Consider the following 9,848-nt stretch of genomic DNA (forward strand, 5'->3'; position numbering starts at 1 on the left):
GAAATCTGGCTGTGTGTATCAAACTAGAGGTAAGGGTGAGAGGAAAAGGGTGAGGATACGACAGAGGCTACTCCATCCTCATGTTAATGATAATCAAAGTGTGTACAACTTGCCAAAGATCACATAGTAGTCATGGAAGAGCTGAGACTCAAACACACCCGGCTGATACCAATGCCCTCTTGATTCTATGTCATGCTGCTTCTCCCATAGGGAGCTTTAAGTCTCATAGTGCATTTGTAAACAAAGATAATGATACTGCATTACTTGAGGTAGATTGAACTGCTATAACAAGTAAACCCAAAATGTAATAGCTCAAGACAATAGAATTTTATTCCTCGGAAAGAATTCAAGTTGTCTAGGGGGGCTGCCCTCCATCCGATCATTTAGGGACCCTTTTGCTCTATTGTTCTACCATCCCTTGGGCCATTGTAGTCATGTGTATCCAGCTGTACCATTTCTGTAAAGCAATGGCTCTTGTGCTACTGGTGAGAACCAGTCACATGGCCATACCTAGCTGCTAGTCAGGCTGGAAAACAGTCCCTGGCTAGGCAGTTGCTTCCCAGCTATAACTGCATGATAATGGATGGGGAGAGGAAATTTGTTGGCAGCTGTCTCTACCACACCTTCCCATAGACTATTAAGGCTAGGAGGTTATTTTCCATTTCTTCGTATAAATTTTAAGATCTAAAGTAATGTAAAGGTATATTTTTATGTCAGGTCTACAAAGATTTTTTTCAAATATAAGATTTGGAACAGCTCGGAACTTTGGGTTATAAAAGTAATGCAGAGTATAGCATCCCTTTCCCCATTCAAAGGGGTATATTGGTGAAGACCTTCATGGTAAAATTTTCACTTGAGAAGATTAGGTGTTATTTTTTAGGGAATAAAAGCTGCATTGAGATAAGAACTCTGAAAAATTTCACAAATGCTTTTATGTTCACTAAGAAAATAATAACAGCTAACCATAGAAAAATGAAGATATTTTATACATATTATATTAGTAATAATGGATATACATTGCAGCTTTGCAGTTAAAAGAATGGGCTGTGGAGCCAGAGGGCCTAAGTTCAAATCCCATCTCCATTGCTTCCTACTGAATAACCTTGGTTAAGTTACTTAACCTCTCTATGCTTCAATTTCTTCATCTGTGAAATGGAGATGATTATATTGCCTACTTCATAGGGTTACTGTGTACATTAAATAAATTAATACACATAAAGCACTTATCACTGTATTAGTATATGGTTTGTTTAATAAAAGTTTATAATTATATTCAATAATTTTTAACACCCTTTGCTCTCTTGAAACTTCCAGGATTCTCTTCCCACAACCTTTCAGATTTGTTTAATGTGCTGCAGATGGTACACACGCCTAGAGACATTTTTCTGTTTTTTTTATAGGTTTCTATTCAAATGTTCAATGCTTTTCATTTTATGACTCCCAATACCACCTTGTGTCCAGGCTACTTCTCAAGGTTTCACCTCCTATCTCCCTCCACCACCAATTCCTGCCTCCCTTCATCAACAATCCTCACAGAGGTTCCTGAACAGGTGCAGTTTTAAGGCCTAAACACCCCTGGTCTATTTTCCTTAAACTTTCCTGAGGCTTCATTGCACACCTTTTTATTCCTTTTGTGCTTTTTAGATTCCTTCTCTTCTGCTTTTTAGATTCCCACTTTCCCAGGTCTCTCTCTCTCTCTCTCTCTCCCCCACCCCAGTATTCCCCAGTGAGAAGCAGTTTAGATTCCTTCTCTTCTGCTTTTTAGATTCCCACTTTCCCAGGTCTCTCTCTCTCTCTCTTTCTTTCTCTCCCCCACCCCAGTATTCCCCAGTGAGAAGCAATTAGAATATATATAAAAATAAATATTCTTCTTTTTCTAAAGCAAATGTACAATTAAATTTGCAAAAGAAGTAGTATCATTTTAAGAAAAGGGAACTCCGTTCGGGAGGAAATGTGATTGAAAGTCAGATCCTCAGAACTCTTAGAGAGTTGGTGTTTTGTAACCAACTAAGTCAACTCCTGTTTATTGTGCATCTACTACATGTAAAGCATTAAGCTAGGGACTCTGGATAGGCAAGGATGTAAAGAGGAAATGGTCTGCCCTTCAGGGTCTCATAGCTGGTGGAAAATGTGGACGTATACACAGAGGCTCTAACACAAGGCAGGCTCTGTAAATTCCCCAAGGAAAAGGGCATCGATTCATTTTCTCTACTACTAGCACCTAGAATAGGGCCTGCCTCTTGGCTGGTGTTTAGCAGCCCCTCCTCCCTCAGACCCGGGCAGGAGGAGACTCTGCCTTTGGCCCTGTGTTTTAGACTGCAACATGTGTCACAAATCTGGAAAACAAATTCATTAAAGAACACAGAGCTGCCCTGGTCACTTGGATCTAGTGTGTAGTGTGACAGCTCAGCATAACCCATAACCCTAAACATTTGCTCTGGTGACGAGCACCATTCAGCCCCAGGGAAACACTGCTTCACAGTCCTTGCCCAGTGACACTGAGATGTCAAGAGGTTTTGTGGGTGTGTTGCTGTTGATGTTAGAGAACAACAATGCTTTGGAATAAGGGAGGATCTCACAGGTAGAAGCATTTAGCAAGAGTACAGACAAATGTGCAAACTTGTCAAATCTGTCCCCTCAGGTAACAGAAACGCAACGGATTCCTGAACAACAACATGTCGTGTCCGGTCATCTGAGTGTCCATGTTCTTGCTTCCCTTCAAGGCCCGTTTCGTGGGTCCTGAACTACTCACATATAAGGGCAATATTCATAACATTTGCACACAAATGCTAAGAAACATTTTGCAATATTAAGCAATCTGTATGACTTAAATTTGTATTTGTATAGATTTAGACAAAACCCATGAAGTGGGTTGCCATTCTACACATTGGCAACTATACAGATATTAAATGCTAGAATTAAAAATAGTTTTATTTTAATGAAATATTTGATATTTTATTAAATTTTCAGTTTTTAAAATTCAGCTTTATTTAAATAATTTTATCTAAAATATTCATCAAGTTTGTATTTTAAATTGATTTTTGCCTTTAATAATAATAGATAATTGAATTGTTTCAAGTGATTAAAGACAAATTATGTGAAAATCTTAATTATAACAACATGATTAGTAATTTTGTTGAAATAAAAGCTAGAAAATTAATTTCATAAAAAAATTTATAAATTATATGTCTTTATTCCTCATCCAAACACTGTCAGCCCATCAACAGAACACCCAGATATATGCAATTAAATATAATTGTCTTTGATATATTATCATGTCAGTCATATAAAAACATATGGTCTTTAATCTCGTCTTTATAAAAGTATACTTATCAAGATAGGAGCCTAAGACATATTTTTTTGTTGTTGGCTTACACTTTAACTTTTAAATAATCTAAAATATTGCATGGAACCTCCATCTGTACTCTTGCCCAAGCTCTGCAAATGTTAGAAATGGGCTTAGCCCAGGGGTTGTGATGGTGACGGTTTTGGCGGTGAAGTGGATTTAAGAAAATGTTTGCAGGAGAAGAGGGTCCTATGGGTGGAAGCATGGAGGAAAGAGAGCACAACGTGTTCATGACCTGCAGAAAGGGTATATGTAACTGGAGCTCAGACCTCAGGTCAAGGAGAACTATGGTGAGAATTGAGCAGTTGATGGTGGAAAGTAGAGGGAGATGATAGACTAGGAGTTCCATGAGGATAGAAGTCATATCTACTTTGATCTCTAGAGTATTCCTAGGTCTTGCATAGTATCCAGCACATAGAAGGCAATATACTTAATGTTGTTGAATGATGAAAGAATTTGGATTCTATAGCCTATGTCCTATGGAACCATTAAAGAGTTTGAGGTAAGAGGACAGAATCAGAACTGCAGCTGCAATAGATAACTCTTAACAGTGGTGGCTAAAAATTTATTTAAAAGGTTAACTACTAGAGGTGGAAATAACTAATTTACATAGTTATATGTTACTGATTTATAACTATTGTGTTTTTCCTCTATTTCCTGAACATATACATGTGGATTTTTAATTTATACACTAATCTGACTTAATCAAGCATTTCACAATCCATAAAACTCATAGGTCTTAGGTACTATTGTTCTAGGGGCATGCTGTCCAATACACTAGCCACTAGCTACATGTGGCTTTCGAGCACTTGAAATGTGGCTAATTTGAATTAGATTTCCAAGATCAGGCAGCCCCCTCAGCCTGGAAGCAGACAAGAGGGCAGTTCCTGGGGGCCTAGACAGGAGTTGAGGGAAGCACCCCCCTCTGGGAAGAACCCCCAAACCCAAAGCAGGCAAGACAGCATGCTGCAAACACCACTTCCATGTGGGTGGCCTACCACATCCACCACCACTGCCACAGCTGCTGCTAAAGGGACTGGATGTCACAGCAGTATCCACAGCCACTGTGCAGACAGCCTGCCAGAGACTCAACTGCATTGACATAAGGAGAGTCACCAGTGGAGACTGGAAAAAAAAGAAGATGGCTCTCTCCTCATGGCCCACTCCAGAGTAATAGAAGAAGCAACTGCTCTACCAGATGACCAGACATCAACAAAGAGATACTAGAAATACAAAAACCCAAGAAAATATGACACCACCAAAAGAATACAAAAATTCAAACACCAGACCCTATAGAGCAGGAAACCCTTGAAATGACTAAAAAGGAATTCCAAGCAACAATCTTAAGGAAACTCACTGAGGTATGAGAAGACTTAGTTAAACAACATAATGAAACAAGAAAAAAAAATCCAGGATATGAAGGAGGAAGCTTACAAAGAGATTAATACCTTAAAAAAATACTTTAAAAAAGAATGTAGCAGAACTCATGGAAGTGGAAGATTCACTCAACAAAATTAAAAACACAACTGATAGCTTAAGCAGCAGGCTAGAACAAGCAGAAGAAAGAATTTCTGATCTTGAAAATGGTCTTTTCCAAATAACACAGGTGAACAAAAAAAAAAAAAAAAAAGAAAGAAAGAAAAAAGAATTTTAAAAAATGAAGAAAATCTAAAAGAGCTAGCAGACAACCTTGAGTGTACAGACATTCGAATCATGGGTGTTGCAGAAGGAAAGGAGAAAAGAAAAGGCGTGGAAAACCTATTCGACAAAATAATATTGGAAAACATCTCACATATTGGGAGAGACATGGACCTCCAGATCCTGGAGGCTCAAAGATCCCCAAACAGATTCAACCCGAAAAGATCCTCTCCAAGACAAACTGCAGTCAAACTGGCAAAGCTCCAAGACAAAGAGAGAATCTTAAAAGAAGTAAGAGAAAAGCATCAAGTCACCTATAAAGGAGCTCCTATCAGATTAATACCAGACTTCTCAATAGAAACTCTACAGGACAGAAGATGGGATGTTATATTCAAAGTACTAACAGAAAAAAACTGCCAGCCAAGAACGCTGTATCCAGCAAGACTATCCCTTAGAAATGAGGGAAAAATAGTCTATTTTCCAGACAAACAAAAACTGTGGGAGTTCACCACCACACAACCAGCCCTGCAAGAAATTCTCAAGGAAGTCCCAGACAAACAAAAACTGTGGGAGTTCACCACCACACAACCAGCCCTGCAAGAAATTCTCAAGGAAGTCCTGCAACTGGAACCTGAAAAACAATAATCACTACCATGAATATGCAAGAAAGAACAAAATCCATTGGTAGAACAAAAAGGCAAATGAGAAAGAGAAAGAAAGTTAAATGGAAAAAGAATATCTCTGTCTACATCAAAAAACAGCAATGACATTGTTTATTCAAAGAATTCAAAGAATCAGTGCAGGGCTGTAAAATGAGTAGAATTTTGCTGTGAGATAGATTAAATTTAATAAGTGTAGTTTTATTCTTAAATATAAAATCTTAATTCAACTTTTTCATTTTTTACTACAAAATTTAGTGTCTGATTTTAAGTACTGTATATGCAAATAAATGCAAATGTTTAGATAGTTCAGTAATAAAAGGGAATCATGTAAGAGAGTACTTCAAAAAATTCGTGAAAAAATAGAATTAAAAGATAATACAAATCTTTCTGTAAACTTTTTGAAGATCCCCCTCTTATCTCTTTAATATTTTACTCCAGCTTAAATATAAATAACAGGGCTTTGTTTTGGTTGGTTTGGGGGTTCTTTGACTGTAGGTCTTTGATCTTTAGAGTTTGGTTCCTCTAGAGTTCCATGTATCTTTCTCACAGGTTGTATTGTCTACAATTTTTGGTTTTAGTTTATTTTAAAGCAAAGTGAATACTGATAGATACTTGCAAAGTAAATTCTTCTAGATTTGAATGCTTTCCTCTCAATCTTTTACAATGATAATACCCACAACTAATAGGACAGATTTTTTTCAGTGCCCTGCCTTCATTCATTCTCTCAAAGCATCTAACTTTGTTTTCATTTTGGAACAACTTTCTTTTTGCATTCACATACTCATGTTTTATTAATTTAATAATAATTGAATAATATTTAGCTAAATATCATAAGGACAGTGTAATCAGGTTTGAGAACATGTACAATGGATTCTAATGGGGCCCATAACTCACCCAGTGGGAACATAAGTGCACAAGTGCATACCAGCCGCTGGCCATGAGCATTTACTGTGCTGAGGCATCCCTCTGCATGTGGTAAACTGCACCAGCAATGACTGGTATCTGTTACTGGGTGAGTCAGCCAAGTTGAGGCTGGATAAGATATTTTCTACTACAATGTCACTTACAGTCACCTACAGTGACATTGTAGGGGGACCATTATCTCACAGATGTCAAGATTTCCTGACTTAAATTATCTGGAAACACCTGAGAAGTATGGTGTTTGGAAAGAGCATGGAGAAACCAAGTAGTAGCCCCACCTCTCCTGCAAATTTTCCATAATAAATATTTATAAACCTGACAGAACATCAGCTTTTGCTCCATTCTCAAGGTTATGTTCTTATCTTTTATGTCTGTCTAAGACATAAAACTCACAGAGCTATGAATATGTGAACATATTCACATACTGATGGATCTGGAATTCTATCAGAGTCAACCCGATAAACACCTAATAATAAAAATATCTGTAGATGAGAATATTTATTTTTGTAGAAATAAAAAGCCACAAACAAATCCCCAGAGGAGAAAATTTCTTGCATGTGCACAGTAAGTGCTTAATAAAAATATGATGAATGATGTATAGGCTGAAATATTTCTGCCAGTGCGTATTAAGTTTTCATTCTAATGCCTGTGATATTTATGCATAACGAGGAAATGCCCAATGTTAAATTGGATCCTCCAAAAGAATGTGGTGCAGGAGCTGAAGTGTGACGATTCCCAGAAGCACTATGTGAAAGCAGTGATCTGTAAAGCCCTGGCATAAAGATTGTCATTTCATGACAAATTTCATTGCATATGAAATCACTGCAAGGTTTACATCCAAGTGAGGTTGGAAATAAAAATGTTGAAAATAGTAACTGGAACCTAAAAGCAACCTTGGAAGAAAAACAAGTCTTTATGTCATGAAAGAAATCAAATTAAGGCAATTCAGAGCCTACAGGAGCTTGACATTTGACATATGCCTCTGTGCAATAGTATAAAGCAGGATCCAACAGCACCAAAACCAGAGCTAGAGTCTTCATCATGCGTAAGACTCAGAGACATGCTTAAGACTCAGTAGCAATCCCGTACAGTTAATTGCTCCTCAAAGAAGACTTTGTATTAACATATGGCAGAGGGAGAACACCCTTTTCAATCAAGCACATCCTGTGATTATTTTTCTCTCTTAAAAAAATTAGTGTCCATGTGCAGATGCATAATAATAGCCCAAATATTTACATAAAAGGTTTAAAGCACCAAAAACTATGGAAAAGACCAGCAATTAGGTTTCTCTGTGGTGGTGTGTGGTGGATAGAGAATTGTAGCTAGTTGATCGTGCTCCATTTGGTAGCCTTTTCACTTTGGTCTCCAGTTTCAATCACAAATAAAGACAGAAGTCAGAGTTGTGCTGGAAGACCATTTTTACTTTGCTACTGTGGACAAACTTCAAAACTGGAACAATTTTGAAAGGCTAATAAAGGATTCCACTTACTTTTCTCACCTACAGGTACCTGAGTATGTGTTTGCGAATTTAAAGATTTTTAGATCTAGATAGGAAAGAGGAATTTTGTTCCTTTCAATTTAGGATTTGGTGGGTGTGGCACTCCGGGAAGTCCTGGGAAATAACTACTGTATGGTTTGGATGATACTCCTGACTACCATTAAAAGAACGTATAATTATAGCCCAAATGTAGACTTAAAATTTTAACAGATTTATCTAAACTTTCAAAATTTGTACCGTTGGATGTAACCATATAAAACTATCTTATGGCAGATGTTATAGCAGTATTCAAAACATTAAGCTAATGAAATCAGAACGCTCTTAAAAATCCCTCTGTTGTCACCTTGCTCCTCAGTTAACATTATACCTGAGAAGGGGGCTTTCATTTTATCTCTTCTCAAGAAGTCAAAGGAATTGTTTTGTAACTAGTTCAGGCTTTTGTCAAAATATATGAAGGCTGACAAGCTACCTCTTACTCTGCGTGAGAAACTCCCTCCCCCCCCCCCGTCCCACGTCTTAATTAATGTTTCACAAAATAAGTCTAGAGACGCCGCTGCTGGGTTCTGGGAGATTTCCCATCCCAGATAAACCAGCTAGAGGAAAAGAAGGGAGAAGAGAAAATAAACGCGACACAGAAACTCAACTCGATTGATAAAAGTTTGAAAATCATTAACATGTGAATGTTTCTTTTTCCATCCCAAAGCACCTTATCGCAGACTCCTGGGACTGGAAGGGTTCAGAATGCCGCGTTAGGCAAGCCGGCCCCGCAGGGGTGGGGACGGAGGGAACCCGGCCCGTCGCCCGACCCTGCTGAGAAGAGGGACGTGCAGCTAGAAGCATCGGATTCGGGGAGGGCCAGGGCCTGGCCGAGGATGGCATTATGTAGCACTGCCTTGCACAGCGCTGGTTCCTTCCCCAAATGTGCTCTAGTGGTCCTGTGTACAGCTGCCTTTCCCAAAGACAGCCGAGGAAAAAGTAACGATCGGCAGGGACACCCGCCCCTCCTCGTCTCTCTCTAGCCGGTGGGGGACTGGGGAAAAGGGAGGAGGGAGGGGAGTGTCCCAAACTAGTGGCTTCACTGAACAAGGCATTACAGAAAACTTTGAAGTTTTGTTACTTGTAGCACGAGGGACGGGGGTGTGGGTGGGACAAAAGAGGAAAAATGCTTTCTTTTAAAAAAGCAAAAAACAAAACTTCATTTTTTTGGTCCGCGGTAGCTGAACATTGGCTTTCTTTCGTTTTGCAGCAGGCGACAGTCACGGGCACCACCTGTGCGTCCCGCGCTGAGCAAGCGGGGTGGGGGTGGGAGGTTAGTCCGCTCTCCGGTCCCCCGACGCCTACTGCAAAGGGCAGTGCGAATGACAGACTGCAAACCATCTTGCCTGCGTCCCCTTGGGCATCCTAAACCCAAGTTCTAACTAATCAATTCTTTCCGAAGCTGCAACTCCCGCTGGGCGAGCTCCAGCCGAGCCGCGCCGAGATTGCGGCGAAGAGGAAGCGCGGCGCGATGCTGCCGCCGAGGCTCCTCCTTTCGCCGGTGCGGCCGGGACTACCTGGCTGCACTGCGGATGCAGTGAGCGGACCCCAGAGCGCCCGCGCGCCCGCCACCTTCTAGCCCATCTCGCCCGTCCTAGTGCACAGCCCCCCGCCTTCCACCTGCGGCCGCCCTCCGCCTCCGCTACAGGTCGGCTCTCGCACGCCCACCCGCCCGCGGGTCCAGGCCGGGTGCCCGGCGGGCCGCGCTCACGCAGTTGGCGCAGGAGGCCCTACGCTGGCGGCGCAC

This window comes from Galeopterus variegatus, unplaced genomic scaffold, assembly GCF_000696425.1.
Source record: "Galeopterus variegatus unplaced genomic scaffold, G_variegatus-3.0.2 Scaffold3307, whole genome shotgun sequence".
Classification (NCBI taxonomy): domain Eukaryota; kingdom Metazoa; phylum Chordata; class Mammalia; order Dermoptera; family Cynocephalidae; genus Galeopterus; species Galeopterus variegatus.